General features: G+C 36.4%; 1 protein-coding gene and 1 long non-coding RNA gene across 2 annotated transcripts in view; both read left to right on the top strand.

Moving 5' to 3' along the window:
- The window catches only part of col4a1 (collagen, type IV, alpha 1), a 100,121-nt gene that overhangs the window by 11,291 nt on the left and 65,922 nt on the right, over nt 1–22,908 (top strand). The window lies entirely within an intron of this gene.
- Nucleotides 11,602–16,381, top strand: LOC141376071 (uncharacterized). The gene is made up of 2 exons (XR_012385165.1): nt 11,602–12,248; nt 12,504–16,381. It is a non-coding gene; the product is annotated as an uncharacterized lncRNA (long non-coding RNA).

Genomic DNA, 22,908 nt, shown 5'->3' with positions numbered 1-22,908 from the left:
TATAAAAATGAAGTGAGGGGTCGCGGACCTCTTTTCTGGCGCACTATGCGTGGATATATCTGAGGATGCGCGGGTGCTGAGGGAGGGAGGGAGGGAGGTGTGGCGGACACTGCGCTCTTTATTCTGCCGCCCTATGTGCGGATATAACTGAGGACACGGGTGGTGAAGGAGGTGTCTCTTCATCCACCACCAGTGTGTAGCATCCACCTGGATGACGCAACGGCAGCCATTTTTGGAAAACCCCTACTCTTTTTCGAAGGACATCCTGGGATTTTTAACGACCACAGAGAGTCGGACCTCGGTTAAAAGTCTCATCTGAAAGACGGCGCTCACTGAGCAGTATAGCATCCCCGTCACTATACTGGGGCATTAGGACCCACACAGACTGCAGTTTGGGCGCCTCCTGCTGGCCTCACTAACACCACTTCCGGCAGCAACCTAGCTTTCCCATGTGGTCCCCTGCTTAGCTTCAGTAAGTGACCATGTGAGAGTTGCAGAGAGCTAGCTGTCATTGTGTGTGTCTCTGTGTGCGTGCTCGCCGTCGTGGGTGTGCGCAGAGTGTGCGCACGGCCGCATCAAGCTTGCCTCGGACACGCGCGATCTTGTACTCGTTTTTGTCTTTTGTTCTGTCGACATTGCGCTGTTTTATTCTCAGCGTCTTCGTCTAGTTGCTTTCGGTTTTGGTTGACGCTGTGATGAAACATGCGCGTTGCATATGTGTGAGTGCACGGTAAGGTGTTCATCTATCGTGTGCTCGTGTCTTGCGTCTATTTGTGTTGTCCAAGCATGTGGCTATGTGTTTACATTGTGGCTGCATGCTTCCGTCTTGTCCTGTTATTGTGAACGCGTGGTTAATGAGTTCTCTCATTGGCTACCTGTTCTTGTCCTGTTTTTAGTGAGCACATGGCTTGTGTTGTCTCTGTGTCATGTGCTCTCCCGTCTATTGTCTAGTCACACCCTCCTTATGAACCCATTATTAGTTAATTATGTTAATCTGTTTCTGTGTTAATTTACTACAGTTTATAATCCCCTCATGTCTGCTGTCCTGTGCCAGTTCGTTGTCTATACTTCCCCTGTGTTCATGCTTCTGTCTTGTCTTGCCAGCCCAGCCAAGTCGTTTGTGTTCTAGTAATGTTTTCCCCCTTAGGGTAGTTTGTTTTGCCTTTTTGTTTTATATGTAAAAAACCCATATTATTTTTCTGCAATTGAGTCCTCGCTCCTTTTCCCTCATCCTTCCCGAATCGTGACACATGAAGGGAAAAAATAGTTATTGCGGTTAAGAATATAACCTTGTCTGTATGTATTCCTTGATTTTTTTATTCCCTCATTTTTTGTTGAATAATAACCATGGTTACAACTTATTATTTTAAGTGGATTTGGGCCCAATTAACCAGAAACCAAGACTCATTCTCAAAACATATAAGATATATATAGATAATATATATATAAGTTTCTGGAGAGCACCAAATATGTCCCAGGAGGGAACTTTTTTGCACGTTTTGTTTTCAGGAATCAACCAGAAGTCGATTTTTGAGATCTCATATTTCTTTCACGAGTACTATTTACACCTGATCTTTTCATGTAAATCCACTAGGGGGCTGTCGACTGACTGACCAACTGACCACCGCCCCACCTCCCTTTCCCTAAACCCAACCAACAGTGTTTTAAAAAGTACAGATTGACCAGCAGCCACCCACTTCCCTAAACCCAACCGACAGTGTTTTTAAAAGTGATCCAGAAAAAAAAGCCTGATCTTTACCATGTTTTCAGATATTACCAAAATCTCACCCTGTTATTTACTTATTTATTTTATTTTTTGGCTTTTGTTTTTCTCTTATCTGCTTTCTGGAACCGCTCTTTGCTGAACTCGAACCCCATTGTCATGGTCAACTCTTCTCTGCGTTTCAAGTCCGCTGACATATGCTGCAAGTCACTGGACAAACTGGTAACAGTGGGAAAGCCGTCCATGCGAAGGGTAATACCACACCGTAGCATTCATTTTGAAGACAAAATGCAGCCATACGTACTTCTGCGATTTTCAGAAATGTATATAGGACTACGCTTTTAGAATGAGCCTGTTTTGCCAAAAACAGAATGGGTAAACAAATAATCAGTCAATGAATTAGTCAATCGGTATAGATTTACTGTTTGGCTGTAATATCTATTTTTCCCCTACACGTCATGTTTGGAGATCTGCACAAATAATTGCAAACATAAATAATACAGTCATGGAAAACTTTTACTCCAATATTTGTCCTATAAAGACAATTTTCTCCTTCCAAAGTTCACACAACTCTTTTTGGGAATTATTGCTTTCTTTTAGATGAAACCTTTTCAGCAGGATGCTTGATGTGAATGAAATAAGCTCACTTAAAGTGAACCATCAAACATAAGAGAACCTATTAACATTTTTTTTAATCTTAAAATCAATTCAATGACACTTTAGTAATGGTTGTAAATGCATCCTCCCAGATACTGTATTTTTCCCTTTGACTGTATGTCAGCTGAAGCCCCAAGCTAAACTGAGAAACCCTGACCAATCAAGAGGGCTGTTGTTAAGTTTACAAGGCCTGGGAAAAAAATTAAAAATAAATAAAAAAATTAAACTTCCATTAGTTTATCTCCGAATTTCATCTCAAGAAAAACCTTGACTTTCCAGTTTGCTTGGTGCGTGTGGTGTAGGACCATCGGGGCTACATAAGTGCTGTGTTCTGGATGGGAGTAAGGTTTAGGGGGCGAGTGTTACAGACGCCAGCTAGTAAAGTGCTGTGGAGGTAAACCTCATTCCTCTGAACCTGAAAAGGTGCTCTAGCGATAAATGCTAGAGGCCATGGTCTTTAGCCTCCTAGTTAGAGCAACTGACTCCCATGCAGAGAGTTGCCAGTTTGATCCCAGCTCGGAGCTGGTTGGGTGGTGTAGGACCAGTGGGGTTACACTCGCCCTGCATTGAAACAGGTGGCAATTTGTGATTATGGTAATCACTTCTTTGGGATAGCTGAGTATAAAATCACTTAGTAATGTGTTGTTTGAAGAAAAGTACATTACGTGCTGACCATAATTTTAAGACAGTGAAACATAATGTGAAATGTTATACTCTTTAACATGCAGTAATCCGACCGCACACACACAGCTTGTAAAAAGCCTTTTAATGGGCTGTAAGTCTATTATTTACTGGGTGGTCCTGGGGGAAACACCGCACTTGTGCCTTTAACCTATTGATCCGCTGCCCGCAGTGTGTAATACGTTTTGCCATTATGTCAAGTCTTTACTTATTGGATTATCTCACTGTATTTACTAATGCTGCTGAAATGAGGAGGCATAAAGCCCACCATGTACTTCAGCTGTGTGTATTCTGTGGTCTGCACCATTTTCATGAGACAGTTTTTGCCATCAGAATATTCTCTGGATGTCAACACACACACAGAGAGAGAGAGAGAGCTCAGTTTTTGTCCAAATGTATAAGAGTGCAGATGTGAGGTAAAAGTTCTTCAGTAATGCATGTGTCGAATTCATCCATCTGCACCCATCCACGGTTGAGGGTACTTTGAAAGCTGTGTCAACATGCCTGTACATGAGATGAAGTGGAGCATGGAAAAGTATACCCAGAACTTAACTGTAGCAAGGTTTCCATCTTAAATCTTTTCAAAGTTCACAAAAAAGTGTGCATTTCCATAAACTGTTAGAGCAGCCAACAGTAGTATTGGGAACCTAGAAATCAACAGTAAATAGGACAAGCATAATGGAAACCGCTTGTTTGTTATTTGAGAAATAAGGAATTTTGTTAAAGATTTGCCATTTTTATCACTCGTTTCTCATGGGATACTTTTAAGTGCACATTAACACACAGCTTGTGATTTCTTGTAGCTCAAAAGGTCCAGTATGGAACTAACAATGTCAAGGTCATGTGTTCCATGTAATTCATAAATGTGCTTATATTTATTTAAACAACAGTTCTGTCTGGTTCTCGGATCTGATTGGCTGATAGTCATGTGATATTCTGCAATTACTCCGCCCACTTAGAGTGACAGCAGATCAATAAACTCACTACAGTTTGACAAATATTCTAGCTGTTGAACAACATACTGCACTTTTGAGGCTGTTTTAAGGTGAGAATTTAGTTGTTTAGATTGCAACTGCAGTTTATTTATAAAAGTAGTGCCTATTTTAAATATTCACATTTTCGGAGATTCAGCACATCGGCGGCCATCAGCCTGTCATATTGAGCAGAGCAAATTTCTACCATAGTAATTTGCTAGTGTTTGCTTTTCTTTGGATTTTTTTGAGGGTTAATTATTGTGATCTCCCGATTGCAACGGATAAATACTGGGACATCTCTGTAGACTGATGGCGTTTCATGCTGTTCTGCCTTTTAATCTTAAAATGTGAGCAAAATCACCTGTTTTGTCATCACTTTAGACATTACGCTAGAGAATCATTCAAATACTAGCTCTAAAAGGATGTGAGTGAAGTAGCAATGCTTTCTGCTGTTCTAACGGTCAGCTGTAGATGTGAATGAATGGCGTAAGTTCCTCGTGCAAAAGTATTTTTGAGACTTTCCATGTTTGATTTTCTTTTTTACATGCATGATTATGCCGTTGAACTGTTGTATAAATGCAATATCATACTTTTAGCAGTACGATATGGCTGTATATCGTCACTAGTGGGTCACTAAGGCACTCTGCCTGCAGCCTTTGAGCCAACGCATTCCTCCCAACAGAGCCAATATACAGCCATATCGCTCTGCTACTCTTTTGATATTGCACATATATACAGTACACCTCAAGACAATCTCCAAATATTTAATTTCAAGACATTTTCATGGTTTGTGCACCGTCAAACACCAGAGGCAAAGTGAGATGTTGCACACTTTGAATAGATGTTTTCTATGAGAGTACACACACCTGTTCAGCACACCACAGCATGTCCCTCACATAATTTTCTGTTAAATTTCTTGACTTAAATCTTTGGTTAAATATGTTAATAATATTCCACCTTGGCCTGTAATTCTATATTGTGGCTTGGATAAAATCTATGTTCATTTCAAATTCATACATATTTATTTTTTATTCGTTTCATTTCAGAGCAGTAGCATTATACTGTAGCTCACCTGTTTTTTTTCAATATACTCAGTTATTTCAACTGACAAACAACCACAAACAAAAAAGTAAGATCAGGACCTGCTGTATGTCCTCCATTGTTGTTTATGGCTTTTTCTTCTTGTGAGGATAACAGTGATTGGTACTTTCCAGCATAAATCACACCTACCAAGTAAGGGTACTATTGGAAGTTAAAACACAAGCCTGATCAGGGTTAAATGTTCTGAACTTTCTTGTACTGTTCTATACTGATCTGTACCACTCTGAGGAATTGAGTTAGTATATTATTTATTCAAGAGAGATTATTACTATAAATTGATGCAAAAAAAAAAAAAAAAATCTGATAAATTACGTTTTTTAATCTGTGCGCTCTGACAATGTACTTGCTCCCTCTTGCTGTCATAAATCCTGTCTATTTCACACTGTTTGAGGTATCGATTGCCTCATATTGGGTTGAGGGGGAACAGCCAAGGCACACAGGGAATCCCACATCCCTGGCTTTCTCTGCAGGAATGTGGGCTGAAGCCTAGGCAATACCCATAGCAGATCATTTGGTTTCGCTATCTGGGACTCGGCCAGCTCTACTGGCCCATAATGCATGAGACAGACATCTGCCCTGTCAATCACAGAAGGATGACTCAGAGAGGATGCCTGTGGTAATATTATTGTAAACTGAGGGCACAGTGCTTTATTTATTTATTTTATTTTAGATCACCAATGGCATTTGGTATTCTAGGTATAAAAAGACATGACTATATTCTTTTTAGATGACTTCATAAAATAAAATCTCTAGATATAATAATACTTGACTACATTCTCAGAAAAGCTGGTTGAGGAGGTGGCTTTAAAATAAAATAAAATAAAACAAAACAAAACAAAACAAAACAAAACAAAACAAAACAAAACAAAACAAAACAAAACAAAACAAAATAAAATAAAATAAATTAAATCTATAGGTATAAGACTTCACTACATTCTCAGAAAAGCAAGTAGGGGAGGTGGACTCAAAAAATTAAATAAAACAAACAAAATAAAATAAAATAAAATAAAACAAAATAAAATAAAATAAATCTATAGGTATAAGACTTCACTACATTCTCAGAAAAGCTAGTAGGGGAGGTGGACTCAAAAAATAAAATAAAACAAACAAAATAAAATAAAATAAAACAATACAAAACAAAACAAAATAAAATAAACTTTATTGGTACAAAAAGACTTGACTACATTCTCAGAAAAGCTAGTAAGGGACGTGGCTTTATTTAATAAAATAAAATAAAATAAATCAAAATAAAACACAATAAAATAAAATAAAACACAATAAAATAAAATAAAATAAAATAAATAATTTGTGCAATTAGTATTATCTGAAAAGTCAGATAGTGTAGTTGGAATGTGTTATTTTGTCTCTGGTTCTTTAATAGAAGTACAGTTATCTTCTTCCTGACCTGGTGGCCTCTCTTTTTGAGAGATTGGACCTTCTGTTTCTCACCATGTATCCTAATGAATCTGGTAGGGCTTGTATTGTTCTTGCTGGTCTGTTTATGCAGCTGTCTTTGTGTATCTTAAAACATTCTGTAAAAAGTTTAGACTAGTCAGCACTGTTTTTACTCTAGGTCATAAAAAGGTAGTGAGGGTGGTCAGCTTGCTACATTTGTCATTAATGAGCAACATTGAAAACATTTTATAAGAATTTTCAACATATGATTTTTCAGCATAACACTTTTCCTTAATGCTTTAACTCGCAAATCCTTCCTTGAAAATCACAAAGCAGCTGTCTGACCACACTAACAGAATTTTGGGTCTCAGTTAAAGGGACTGTATCAAGGTAAGAAAAAAAAAATGCTTCATACAAAACAGGCTTTAAAAAAAGCATTAAATAATACAATAAATGAACTTCTGGAAGATTCTAAAATGCTGACTCATTAAAAAGAAAAAAAAATCAGTTTCTTGTGTTTCTATAAAGTTAAACTCTTTGAATATTTATAATTTATAACACATGTACATAAATGTGACAATATTTGAGTACAAGTAATGCTGTATAGAAAATATCTTGCCAGTTTGGAAATTTAATGTTAGGCAAGTACCATATGAAGAGTAATGCTCATTTGAAAATAACATATTGCATACTGTAAACCCTAAATCTAACTAAAAGCATCAATCAATAAAAGCAAGCATGAACTGAAAGCACACTTACCGAATCAACTAATATTAACACTGAAACTCTTTTATATTGACTTAGCGTTCGTACTACAGGATTGTACCAGGAAATCACCCAAGCAAGGTTACTATATAATACTGTACATATAGAGCTGTTTATATGGTGCATGTGTCTAAATGTTTTCATTTTCAAACCACCTGCTAGAGAATTGCTTGTATTAGTAACATGTATTGTAGATTCTCAGAGTCAGTCATTGGTCTTTTCAATTATGTATGTAATGTTTCTAGTGCCATTTACATATTTGTACTAAATACAACTAGCAATGGTGGAGTTTGCATGTTCTCCCTGCATTCGTGTGGGTTTCCTCCGGGTGCTCCGGTTTCCCCCACAGTCCAAAGACATGCGGTACAGGTAAATTGGATAGGCTAAATTGTCCGTAGTGTATGAGTGTGTGTCTGTTTCCCAGAGATGGGTTGCGGATGGAAGGGCATCCGCTGTGTAAAAACTAGCTGGATAAGTTGGTGGTTCATTCCGATGTGGCAACCCCGGATAAATAAAGGGACTAAGCCGACAAGAAAATGAATGAATGAATGAAACAACTAGCAATTAGAGGCGGTTTACAAAAAATATTGAAATATTGAGTGTTTAATCAAAAGTGTATGGGGCTTATGAAGAGGAAAAGACTCAAAAAAAAAAACGTTTGCTGTTGTACGTTTTTTTTTTATAAAAATATTAAGTGAATACAATAAAATTATACTGAAATGAAACAGTGGCAGGCATTTTGGACAACAATATTAAGGTTAAATTATGAAACAACACATAGTAATACCACACTAATAATCAGTGGTTAGCACTGTCGCCTCACAAAAAGAAAGGTCCCTGATTCGCGTGCCAGCTAGGCAAAGAGGAATTTCTGTGTTAAGTTTGAATGTTCACTCCATGTTGGCGTGGGTTACCTCCAGGTTCCCCAGTTTTCCCCGCAGTTCAAAGACATGTGCTATGGGTGAATTATTCATCCATTCATTCATTTTCTTGTCGGCTTAGTTCCTTTATTAATCCGGGGTCGCCACAGCGGAATGAACCGCCAACTTATTCAGCATGTTTTTACACAGCGGATGCCCTTCCAGCCGCAACCCATCTCTGGGAAACATCCACACATACACACACACTCATACACTGCGGACAATTTAGCTTACCTAATTCACCTGTACCGCATGTCTTTGGACTGTGGGGGAAACCGGAGCAGCCGAAGGAAACCCACGCTAACGCAGGAAGAATATGCAAACTCCACACAGACACGCCAACTGAGCCAAGGTTCGAACCAGCGACCCAGCGACCTTCTTGTTGTGATGCAGCAGCACTACCTACTGCGCCACTGCGTCACCCATAGGTGGATTAAATTGGCCTCTATCAATGCTGGAATGGTTGGAATTTTTAAAGACTAAGCAGAAGGAACAGCATTAACAGTTGAAAATGTGTAAATGAGAATATTTATGAAATGGACGATGACTTATTAGTATGACAAATATCTCTTATATTATTCTAATATTATTAATAGTTATTCTAATGAACTTTTATATAATTGTAATATCTCCATCTAACCTTAACCAACACATTTTCTGATTAATTACCTATTAAGCATTTCATTTACACTTCAAATATTTTATTCAGTGTTATTTTGTTTTGTCTTCATGAAAATTTTACTTGTCCATAAGCTCAGATTGTTGTCATGGAGCCATCTGCCACATGCTATTTTGGCCTTTCACAGTCTCACCTGAACCACATTAGCCCAAAATTCATGCCAACTCTTCCACAGGAGTGTTTGCAGAGAGCATCACACAAGGAGGCATCTGTAAACTCCATTAGCAAGAATGCCATCACTGTAAAAGATCCAGTCAACAAGCTGCAGGCAGATAAAAAAAAAGAGTCACTAAAGACAGATTATATTGAGTTTATGACTAAAATAATTACAGATTCATGTGATTTCAAGACACAGAAGCTTTGAAACGATCTCTGAACTTGCCTAAAATCTGCAGAGCATTTATAAGTAGGCCTTACAGGCTTCTGTGCAAATTTTTAGAGAACAGATTATCATTGTTAGTGGCTGTCCAGTGCTCTGAATGCTGTGTTTCAAATGCCGTTTGATCCCTCTATTGTTCATTCGACCAGTAGGGATGGGTTCATGCATATTTCTCATGGGGGGTCCGCACTGCTTGAACCCAGGAACCGTGGGCAGGGCTGGGAGATTTGACAAAAATCTCAAAGTCATCTCATATCCTGATAACGATATAGAGTTGAAGTCAGAATTATTAGCCCTTCTGAATTATTAGCCCCCTTTATTTTCCCCCAATATCTGTTTAACCCTTTTCCCAGCACCCCAACGAGGACGCACTGAGGCGCTGTTTTTCCACATGTCAATGTTTATGAATAGATTACACCAAAAAGAACATGAGTAATCTTGAAAAAACATCAGTTTAAAGCTACAACCCCTAAGCACCCATTGCAGCTAGTTGTTTTTCAGTGGGAAGCTAAATATGTGTAAGTTTTGCAGAAAATGCTTACCATGGTACTTACATGTGAAAATGCCATAGTTGTAGTAAAAGGCAAGTCTATGTCATAGCTTACAGTGTTACAGATAAAATAAGACCACAAACTGAATAAAAAGTCTAAGTTATAGTTACTAAAATCTAAACAAAGCCGAGCGTTTTGGCCGTCTGCATGTCTCAGTCACCGCTATCGATCAGTCACAGAAGTTACTTCCTACTTTCCAGAAGTTTGACTGACAGAAAGAACACATTTCTAAACATAATAGTTTCATTAACTCATTTCTAATAACTGATTTATTTTATCTTTGCCATGATAACAGTACATACTATTTGACCAGATATTTTTCAAGACACTAGTATTCAGCTTACAGTGCAATTTAAAGGCTTAACTGGGCAAGTTAGGGTAATTAGGCTATTTATTTTATAACAATGATTTGGTTTGTAGATAATTGAAAAAATGTTGCTTAAAGGGGCTAATATTATTGACCTTAAAATAGTTTATTTAAAAAAACAAAACAAAAAAAAAACAAACAAACAGCTTTTATTCTAGCCAAAAATAAAACAAACTTTCTCTATAAGAAAAAATATTATCAAACATACTGTGAAAAATTATTTGCTCTTGTTAAACATTATTTGTGAAATATTTAAAAAAAAAATAAAAAAAATCACAGGAGGGTGTTTTTTTTTTTTTTTTTGACTTCATCTGTATATCATGAATTTTTGTAAATTCAATAAATTAATAGATTATGTGCCAACAAGTAAAATCTTGTTTATTCTTTTAAATATACCACTCTCTCATATATATTTATATTTCTTACTTTATTTACAACTGCATGGCAAATGTCAGATTGAGAATGTCGAAATATAAAATGCGTTTTAATGAAATATAAAACACTTTTCAAAATTGAATGATTCCAGGTCCAACAAAAAATATCGCTTAATGAAATGGAAAATGTAAACACTGCATTTTCAAGACTGCAACTTTCTCATGATGCTGTTATTAATGTTTCTGTTTGCATTGCAGTAATGGTGTGTAATATTGAACTCGTATGAATTATGAAAAAGCATTATGGTAAACAATGTCTTTTAACAACATAAACCTGAAACATAAAACATTAAACTTTTTAAATTGCCCATATGATATGTTGAAGTTGAAATTATTAGTCCTCTTTAATTATTGGAATATTTAAATAATATTAAAATATTCAATTATTGTATTTTTTTTTCTCAATGGTTAATAGAAGTGATATTTTTTCATCACATTTTTAAGCATAATAGTTTTAATTAGTGGTTTCTAATAACTGATTTCTTTTATCTTTGCCATGACGACTACATAATATCTTACTCTACTGTATATATTTTTAACATACTAGTATTTAGCTTATTGACCTTAAAATGAAAATAAAAATCATTAAAACTCTTTTATTCTAGCCGAAATAAAACAAATAAGACTTTCTCCAGAAGGAAAAATTTTATCAGACATACTGTGAAAAATTTCCTTGCTCTGTTAAACATCATTTGGGAAATATTTGAAAAAGAGAATTCAAAGGAGGGCGAATAATTTATGAACTGTTTATTGTCCATATGGGTGTTCTTTTCTGGGTTTCATGCTGTAATGCTTTCGTACATTGAGTTTCTGTGTTTAGGATTTCAAATGAGATTTTAATTGATGTGACATCATTCGTAATCTGTCTGTATCTGCGCTAAAATCACTGCTGACAAAGCACAGTGCCCGCTGCTCCAGCATGAGGACGGTACAGAAAGATAACCCTCAGGACAGATAAACACAAGTAGTTTCTTTTCATCCTGCTCTATATTTTTCCTTTTGAATATGGTCTTGATTGCTGTAATTGGTCCCTCCACCCCTTGTTTTGCAGCATGGAAAGTTTGTTTACAGTGTTGCTGCTTTAACACGTGCAGCTGGACGTAATTATACAAAAGCGTCAAAACTTCTCCTTATCCATATAATCAAATCCCTCATGCCTATTTAAAGTGAAGTGAAGTGAGTAAAGTAAAATAAAGTAAATTAAAGTAAAGTAAAGTAAAGTAAAGTAAAGTAAAGTAAACATCCTTGAAGTTTAATTTTATGGTTTCGCACTGGTCAAAGGAGCTCACTGCAAGTCTCTATCATATTTTGGATAGTATGCTTGCTCAGTATGTGTGTATTTTCTCAGTATTTTTTATAACCGAGTGGGAACTTATACCTGATCGCACACAGGCTCTGGGGAACTTGCCTAAACATGTTTAAATTTTGTAAATGTAATTTATATTTTGTAAATGTTAAACTGTACAATGTTTCTTGTGTGTGTTTACACAGTATATATAATCCTAAAAGGGTATTTTACGGTTGTCAGTAGCACAAATTATTAAATAAAACAAATAGAATTTGGAGTTTAATTAGGTGGCATGGTGGCTCAGTGGTTAGCACTGTCACCTTCCAACAAATAGGTCTCTGGTTCGAGTCCTAGCTGGACCAGTTGGCATTTCTGTGTGGAGTTTGCATGTTCTCCCCTGTTCGCGTGGGCTTCTTCCAGGTGCTCCAGTTTCCCCCACAGTTCGAAGACATGTGGTATAGGTAAATTGGATAAACAAAATTGGCCGTAGTGTGTGTGTGAATGTAAGTGTGTATGAGTGGAAAGACAGGGAAACACGCAAACACGGGGAGAACAGGCAAACTCCACACAGAAATACCAACTGGTCCAGCCAGGACTCAAACCAGCGACCTTCATGCTGTGAGGCAACAGTGAAAATAAATGAATGAATGTAACAAATGAACTACCATTCACCCAACTACCAGAGGGAGTCCTTTCCCGAATACTGACTGTGTGTTTCTTCAGTGGTAACTTCCTGTTGGCCATCATATTTAAACAACACTGAGAGATCATCATTGTGAAATTTTGCAAGTTCCACAGATTTCTGACTGTTTAAATGCCTTTTTGGACTGCCTTTCTGATTGTTTGATCCTGCCTGTCTTCAGCTATGTTAATAAACCTTAAGCAATTGGATTTTTCTCTGCCCCCTTGTCGTCACCTATGGCTCCCTCACAATTATATGTGTGTAGTTTTGCCGTCTGCCTCTTGGCTAAAATGACCTTTTGTGTGTTTTTAATTCAATAATGATCTCTTTATGGTTATATCATGCTTTTTAGCTTAAATCAGCAATGTCAGTGCATGCTAAGAGGACTAAAACTCCCAAGTAGTGCAGCAACAAATATTAGCTGACCTTCCAGTGCAGGAGTGAAATATTACTTTTTATACGTCTGATAAAAATCCCATTAAACTAAAACAACATTGTTTGACCTCCCCTGGTTCAACTCAGCTTTACTTTTATTTGTCATATTCTTTTTAAATTTCTTTTTAATCCGCTGGAAATAAACCTCAGATGACCTTTGACACCCACTCTGTTTTTCTTTGCGCCGTTGAGGATGTGGTTGAAGAAACCTTCAGGATTTATGAACCCGTTGGAAATGTATCAGACTGAAACCAGACACAGATGTTATTTTAATTATTAAACCTGAGGCCTGTCTGACATCCCAGCCCTAAATATAGAGCACAGCAACTGCGTCTGTTCCGAAAACATAATGACCTGATGTTCCATCCCGGTCCTTCCTGATCTGGTAGGGACATCAAGTGTGGAGATTTCCTGCATCCAAAACAATGTGGGGTTATTGTTAGCACGTGTGCATGATCTGAGGGAATGTCGTGGCATTTTGGCTGAGGAAGTCATGACTTTACTTTACTCCTGTGCTTTACCTGTGAGTAATAGGAAAGAACAGGGTGTTTTAGTTCTGTGGGTAAATTTTGGTGCTTGCATTTGTAGTGTTGCAAATATTTGTATACATATTGATACTTAATGCTTAAAACAATATGATACAACTCATTTAATCGGGCCAGTTGAAGCATCTTTGATGGATTTGTTACTTCTGGTTCACACAGGCTAAGAGTTAAGCATTGTTTTAATCTGTATATTTGTGTTAATTTGTGTTTTTCTTTAGGTTTTAACTTTGCCAAGTAAATAAAAACAACATAAATAAAATAAAAATAACACTAATGCATATTTTTTTTTACTAAAAAAACGTATTTTATATGCATATACTTTTTTTTTTTAAAAGCATTGCTGTGACAGTATTTTCTGATGGTGTCATAAACAGTACCAAATCTATATATTTTAGAGGCACTGTAACAAAGTTTCAGTATCATGACAACACTAGGACAATGGTCATGTTTGTGTATGTAGGCCTGACTACTTTGTGGCAGTAAATCAGCAGAAAGCATTTCTTTACCTTTCATCTGCATTTGTTCTCTTGAGGCCGAAAGGAAACGGCAAACGCCTTTTGGCCCACAACACTCATGTTAGCCTTCACAAACCTCTTGCTTAGAGCCTGTCTTGGCTAAAAAACACATTAAGACATTTGTTTAGTTTGATGTTATAACTGCTTCATTCTGTTCTGTGGGATTTTTGAAGATCAGCAAAACATTTAAAGCAGATAGCATATGAATGGAGTTTTAATCAGTAATTGATGAAGAAAGAGGCCTTATGGCATATTTAGTACCAACCAACCAATCAATTAATTATTATTCGATCAATCAATCAATCAATCAATCAATCAATCAATCAATCAATCAATCAACCAACCAACCAACCAATCAACCAACCAACCAACCAACCAACCAACCAACCAAGCAATCGATCGTGTATCAACCAAACAACAAATCAACCAATAAAACTTTAATCAATCAATCAATCAATCAATCAATCAATCAATCAATCAATCAATCAACCAATCAATCATGTATCAATCAACCAGCAAACTAATCAATCAATCAATCAATCAATCAATCAATAAACCAACTAAACGTTTTTAAATAAAAAATCAACCAATCAATCAATCAATCAATCAATCAATCAATCATGATTCAATCAACCAACAAATCAATCAATCAATCAATCAATCAATCAATCAATCAATCAATCAATCAATCAATCAATCAATCAATCAATCAATTAATTAATCAATCAATCAACTATAAATCAAACAATCAATAAACCAACCAACCATTTTTAAATAAAAAATCAACCAATCAATCAATCAATCAATCAATCAATCAATCAATGAATTAATCAATCAATCAATCATGATTCAATCAACCAACAAAACAATTGATCAATCAATCAATCAATCAATCAATCAATCAATCATGATTCAATCAACCAACAAAACAATCAATCAATCAATCTATCTATCTATATACTTGAGCTTGGTTTCTTGGTTTTACATATTGTAAAACAAAATTGTAATGTTTGCAAAAATTGTACAATGTTTACAATATGTGCTGATGACATTGCTTCACAATCTATAATATAAATTGTCAATTAGATAAAATTTTTTTTTGCATAAAATAACATAAATAAATGTATATATAATTATTTTTTTTTTTTTTGGACAACTTAATGCTAATAGTTTAACTTCAGAAGAGTCAAACAATAAGTATTTGGTAGATTAATCCTGATTTTTATTATTTGTTATTGTGATCAGTTGTCTTTTACTGATAAAGATCTTTCTTGTTCAGCGTAGACGCCCTACAGCACCTCTTCACCTTATGTAAGACCAGCTTCCTCATAATCTGCATTAGAGCAAGATTAAACACAGAGGACTGCCTCTGAATGCTCGTCTTTTCTTAGCATTGTGCTCTCTGTCCACCTTCCTCTCTTCTCACGTTTCAGCCAACAACTCCTGTTTTTAGAGTCTGACCTGTGCTCTTGTTCCAATGGGACCTCACTGTGAATTTTCTCAGAGTCCTGGACTTTCCCACAAGAACAAGGAAAATATTTTGTCCAATAAATCAGATTAAGTTTACCACCGTCCCCTTTGAGCAAAATATGGAGCACCTCCAAACCTCCATATGCCTCGGATTATTGCATTAGCAGGAATCCTTATTATCATATGCATGCAATTACATTATCGACACAGGGTCATGTCTAGTTTATTGCATTGAGGTTTATGAGAGACACTGTATTTAGCATGGCAAAGATGTTGTTGTGGTCATATTGAGTTGTTTTGGAAAGTGTTCACCCACTGTTTGGAACGATTACAGTTCAGTGGGCTGTGACAACACCATATAATAGGCAAGACTCCAAACACAATCCCACATTTACTAATGCTCTCTCATAAACACATAATTGATGTAGTAACTAGAATGTTCTCACAAGGAGATGTTTGGCATGAGATGCAGTTTTATGGCTGTATTGCAAGTGACTGAAGGGATGATGATGATAATGATCATTGACTTTAATTAATATTTTTGAATGAAGTTAGAAAATTCAATCAACAAATAGTCAGACAAATAGCAATGTTCTTCCACGCTTCTCGGCCCTGTATCTGCACACATAGAAACTGTTTGGTGACAGTTTATTAAACGTGATTGTCAGAAACATTTTCATGCCGGTTGAAAGTCTTCTTACTTAACCTTACTCAGATTGTTAGATTATTCACCCTGTCATTCTAAATCCTTAGTTATCAAATCCTGAGACCTTATTTTGTCTTCCAGAAATCATTAAAGTGTTACCTCACAAAAACATAATATATATATATATATGTATATGTTACTGATTACTCACCCTCATGCCTTGAGACCATTTCTGATGAAATATGAACAACTTTAGATGCCTTGTTCAAAGAACGGTACAAGAACATACACATTGGAACATTATCAAGCTACACGAATACATTTGTGCACACATAAAACTAAAAATAAGGACTTCATTCAATGGTTTCTTCTCCTCAGCATCAGTTAAGGGTGCACATTCATATTTGCGCCTCTGATTTAAACCTCGGATGTGCCTGTGTTTTGTTTTAAACAGAGGAAGTCACGTGTGAACATCTAAGGTATACGTTTGTTGTGATCTCCAGGGATGTAGCCCTCGCAGATCTTCTGATATCACATTCTTTCACACTATATAGTACGCTAAAAACAGTACGCAATTCGAGTATTATGTCCGAATTCTTTGAACTCAAAAAACAGTATGTGAGATGTACCCGGATGACATACTACTTCTGGTGAGAGAGCATCTGATGCAAGCCACACTATCTCATGATACCCCTCGAGAGAATTTGTGAATGGGAGTGAAGCGACACATTACATGCGGATTGATCATGTGAACATGACAAAAGAGTGGATTTAGTACATCCGAGTTTGATTCAAACTGCTTACATTCATACAGTAAAGATCTACTTTTCCAATGGTCAGTTAGCCAATTCGAATTCAAATGCAGTACCTACTGAGTAGTAGGCGATTTCTGATGCAGCCTCTGTCATTCACCTGAACTACCTACCCCATCATGTCCTGCAGTAGCACACTAGTTTCAGGTCATCTCCTGTTTATACACACGCCGCTGAAGTAGATTATGACTGATTACACGGACTCTATATACACCACATACAGTGTTAGTCTTGTTTTCTTGTAGTGAGCATTACTATGCAATTTCCCTCCTTGCCTCGCCTTTTCGTGTTTTAAGCTTCGTTTGTTTTATGTTTATGTTTGTTTGTTTCCTACCTTAAATTTTCACCTGTTACACTGCTTACTTATTTAAATTGCTGCTGGCCATCACAGGCCCTATGTTTAGTGAATAAAAGCGAAGAGCTGGGGGTTCAGTGTTTCACAGATGAAAGTGAAGAACAGGAGAGGAGAGAATTGATTGGGCCCCCTAATAGTAACTCTGGCATGGGCCCTTAGAATCGTCCTAACTTGGTCACACCCCATCATTCGGCTCATATATACTGACGCTTAGGAGATTAAACTATTAAATAAAGTCGTTATTTAGATTTTAGATTTTTATGGATTTTAATGTAGCGTAATATTATTATGATTGAATAATTAAAGGCATATGGTCTGTTTTGAGGATGTTTTTTGGTACCTTTCGGGGCTTTGAATAAGGTGGGAGTGTTGCTGTGTGTGGAGGGATCCCAGAGGTAGTCGTCTGGCCTGTGCACATTCATGCTTTCAGGAGGCAAAATACATTATTTTGCTTAACTTTGCACACTGTTCATCATTGTCTTGGGTTTAACGGTTAATCGTGGCTATTCATAAGCTTCAGTTTCACATTTTACAGTACATCACTCATCTCCAGGTCAATGTCATTGATGCAAATCTCATTGGTTGGATAAATGCAGAATGCAATTTGTTTACCTAAATTATCTATTATTTTAGTATGTGGCACAACAAATCGAAAACGAAGTTTGTTTAAGCACCTTCATAGGGCTTTACACATGTATGACTTTCCTTTTTTTCTCCAAAAAATGTATACTGGGCGACATAGTGGGTCAGTGGTTAGCACTGTCACCTCACAGCAAGAAGGTCACTGGTTTGAATGCCAGCTGGGCCAATTGGCATTTCTGTGTGGAGTTTGCATGTTCTCCCTGAGTTTGCGTAGGTTTCCAAACGCATGCAGTGTAGTACGCAGTCTGCAGTATAGGTGAATTGAGTATACTAAATTGGCCATATGTGTGTATGTGTGTGAATGAGTGTGTATGGATGTTTTTTCAGCTGAAAGGGCATCCACTGTGTAAAACAACTGCTGGATAAGTCGGAGGTTCATTCCACTGTGGCATCCCCTGATGAATAACAGGACTAAGCCGAAGGAAAATGAATTGAATGAAATGAATGTTACGGAGGCAAGCTAGTGAGTGCTGTGCAGGTAAACCTCACTCCTCTGACCTCTAAAGGTGCTCTGGCGACAGATGCCAGAGGCCATGGTCTTTTGCCTCCTTGTTTGCAATCCATCTCAAATTTGAACCCAAATCAAACAGAGTATCAATCTAAATATACAGCCTTGTGGGATTTCTTTCTTTTTTTGGACTGTCTTCTTTTATATTGGTCCCAGTTTTGCGTTTATCATTCCCTCTTTTTTTTTCCCCTTAATGACACACTAGAAAAACCATGAACAGTTATTTCTATGATTAATCATACTGCATCAATCACACAACCACATGTACTGTATGCACACTATTATTATTTAAGGGATAGTTCACTCTAAAATGAAAATTTACTCTTTATTTACTCTCCCTCGACTGACTCCAAATTTTTATGAGTTTCTTTTTACTACTAAACACTAAAGAAACCAAACCATTTCAAAGAAAGCTGAAAATCAATAACTACTGATATTACTGCTTTTATGTCCTCCTTTTATCACTTTATTATCATTATCCTAGGTATTTCTGCCATGGTCATTATTCAGGTTGATGTCGTTGTTGTAGTAGTGACAGTAGGGATTGTAGAAGTAGTTGTGGTTGTTGAAGTAGTTGTAGTAGTGTCAGTAACTAATAGTAAACATCATTGGTGTAGTAGTATCAGAATCAGTAGATGCTGTAGTAGCAGTAGTTGTCGTTTGTATAGTAGTATCAGAAATAGCAGATGTTGTCAATGTAGATGTTGTAGTAGTGGTAAATGTTGTAGTAGTATCAGCTGTAGTAGATGTTGTAGTAGTATCAATAGAAGTTGTCATTGTAGTAGTATCAGTTGTAGTAGACGTGGTAGTAGTTGTAGTAGTGGTTGTAACATTAGTACTTTTCTGTAGTAGTTAGTGTAGTACTTGTAATTATTATTATTATTATTATTATTATTATTATTATTATTATTATTATTGTTGTTGTTGTTGTCAGTTGTCATTACTGTTGTCCTTTTCATTATTACTATCACTACATTACTATCATTGTTGTCACTCCTTACCACAGATTGTTCTCTATCTAATATATATATATATCAGGGGTCACCAACATGGTGACCGTGTGCACCAGGTAGCCCGCCAGGTTCACATGAGTTGCCTGCAGGCCTGTTCTAGAAAATAGCTCACCATAGCACCACATATGAGTAAGCTGCATCTAATATTTTTATAGTTAGTCTTTTTTAATCACACTTGCATTGGTGTAAATTTGAAAATTACTGTAAGTTATATATTAAAAAAACTTTAAAAACAATTTCAGACAAATGAAGTGTTGCATATTGATATTTATCTACCTTGTTAAATGATTGTTGACAACTACTGTGATAAATCTTTAACATGATCAATGTCTTCACAAAGATGAATATTATTAATTATTAATAATAACATATAATTAAAAGTAAATTAAGAAAGATGTGTTATTTAATAACTGGTAGCCCTTCATATTAATCGGTACCCAAGAAGTAGCTCTCAGTTTCAAAAAGGTTGGTGACCCCTGATATATATATATATATGGAAGTCAATGGCTACAGTCAATGTCAATGGCTACAGTCAATGGCTATGGAAGTCAATGGCTACAGGTTTCCAACATTTTTCTTTTTTGTTCAACTGAATAAAGGAATTAAAACCGGTTTAGAACGAGTAAAGGGTCCAGTAAATGATGACCGAATTTTAAATTTTGGGGTAATAATCAATTTAAAGGCACAAAAAGCATGTCTTAACATTTGGCAAGAGTGCCATTAGTTGATCACCTTTACTTGATTATCATCAGCTCTATTTATTCATAGCCTTATTCAGTTTATTGACTTTGTTGCACTTTTCTAGTAGGTAATTCTCAGAACATTCCTCTTCTATTGGCACTTTTATATGATTGCCCTGCTGCCCCTTAAAATCGTATCTGTTGACATCTCACATATCCAATGTAATAATGTGCATTATGTATGAATCTTATACACACATTTGACAGCAGTGGTATACTCCAATGGTTCATAGGGAATCCTATGGCTTTGCTTAAAGCTTGACACTACCAACAAGCACTGTCTGATTATGTTTCCTTGCATAAATGTGCTGTATTCATGACAGATTTTTCAGCTATTAATCACTGTTTAATTGGATGTGGACAGAAGGAAATAGCAACATCTCTCCCCCATAGCTTAAGGCAGGGAAACCCCTCCATGGTCCAGTGTGGGAGTTTCTTCCTCTGTGTGGATCTGTCAATCCTCCCACAAACCCCTGAAGAGGCTGTGAGAGAGCTATGCGGGGCTACTTGTGTATGTTCTTATACTGCTGTTGTGTTCCTTAGTCTTGCACAAATGCAGGCCAGCTTGCTTATTTGATCCAAAGAATCTTACAGTGCTTTAAAGTACTTATTTTAATGGTCTGCGTGTGTGTTCTGGGAAATCAGCCGCATGACCTTGGCTTTTCTTGTATCTTGTTAGCTGTTTAGCTTCTGGAATATCTCCTAAAGCATTACGCACATGATGTGTTCATTTTTGGAGCTGGAACTTATTGCTTGGGATTGCAGCTTTATTTCTCTCTGATGTGATGAAACTTTTCACTGGATGAAAAGATGTCAACAAAGAGGATTTGTCAAATACAACAGGACATTTTAAAAGTTACTATTTTGTTATTCTATTGTATTCTATTCTATTCTATTCTATTCTATTCTATTCTATTCTATTCTATTCTATTCTATTATATTATATTATATTATATTATATTATATTATATTATATTATATTATATTATATTATATTATAAGCTTCAGGGATATTGAAGAATACATTTGATGCACAAAATGCCTAAGAAGAAATCTCGAAAAGATTCTTACAAGTCTTACAAACATAAACATAAATCCACTGCAGGAAGTTAACAGTGAAGCTGTAAAGGACACAGATAAGGGTCAATGGTCTGACAGGTTAACTTGTAGACACTGGAGAGAAATAAATCCCAGGCTTGACTTTGCCCCTTAGAGGTCATGTGACAGCTGAAAATCTGGAATAGGACATTATGGGGTTGAAAGTCACATTTACAAAAGAAACATCGCCAGAGTCTGTTCTTCAGAAAATGAGCTCGACTATGAGATGGAATGTGTTGCTGATTTTATTTTAATAAGCGCTATGATTTATCTCTGCGTAAATGCTCAGACATGCGGGAATGCTGTGAGAGACAGTCTGCGCCTCTCAGAGACACGCTTTTTATCGACTGCTTTTGAAGACGACTGCAGCTGTTGACAGCCTTTGCGCTCTTGTCACTTTCTGGAGTGTTGGACTGTGTCCTAATGCAGTCATGACATGGTCCATTGAGCTTTCTGAGTCGGCATTGTGGCAAAGCTGGTGAATGTAAAGCCCTTGTCCGTTGAACATTAAAGGCGGAATGAAATCAAATTGTACTCTTCCTATTTTTTTAGTAATGCTTGTAGTAAACTTTATGAACTTCATTATTTTGTTGAATTTTATTTTTCCTCAAAATCTGTAATCAAATATTAACCTTCCCTCCCCCTTTTAAAATAACATTTCTTCACTTGTAGTCACATGGAATATCTTTCATGCTCTTTCTTTAACTATTTGTCAATCTTCTTTCATTTTGTTATTAACACCCATCTTACAACAATCCAGTCGGTTCCCAAAGAACTGAATCATGCACTGCCCTCACAAGGAAATGTAACTATTTGATCTTTGTCATCTTAATGGCCAATTTGTACAAATTTGTTCTACTGTCGTATGAAAAAAGGAGGCATGGCACCAAACCTCGCCCCTAAACCCAGCTGTCATTTAGGAATAAGCAAATTGTCCTAAATTATATGGATCATACATTCATACAAAATCCTTCAAACTTTAGTTTCATGATGACTTTAAGCGATCTGATTGTCTTTTCTGATGGCTACACTGCATCCTAATCGAGTCATGACATGGTCTATTTAGTTTTCTGAGTAGTAGTGGTAAAGCTTGACTTCTAGTCACTTGGAATGCCTTTAAGGCAGGGCAATCAGGGCGTGTCTCTTTTCTGTTCTGCCTTCTTCTATTTGTCAATCTTCTTTTATTTCGTTATCAATACCCATATCACCAACAATCCAATCAGTTCCCAAAGAACTAAATCATGCACCAGTCTCACGGAGATCGTAATTTAAGAGTCATATTGGTACTTCAAAAGTGTATATTAGTACCAATAATTTTAAGAGGAACACTTTTTTACTTTTTAGGTATTAATATGTACCCTAGTAATAATATAGACCTTTAAGGTACAAATTTGTACCTTTTAAAACAGTACCACCCCAGTGAGCTCTCGTACCTTTATTTCTGAGAGTGAACTGTCCATACATTCCACTTTAAAAATGACTTTTGAGGTTCCTGTTGGTAATATAGAATAAAATATATTAAGTCTTTGTATC

The sequence above is a fragment of the Danio rerio genome, chromosome 9 (assembly GCF_049306965.1).
Source record: "Danio rerio strain Tuebingen ecotype United States chromosome 9, GRCz12tu, whole genome shotgun sequence".
Lineage (NCBI taxonomy): Eukaryota > Metazoa > Chordata > Actinopteri > Cypriniformes > Danionidae > Danio > Danio rerio.
The sequence above is the reverse complement of the archived record's forward strand: the minus strand, read 5'-3'. Positions and strand labels throughout refer to the sequence as shown.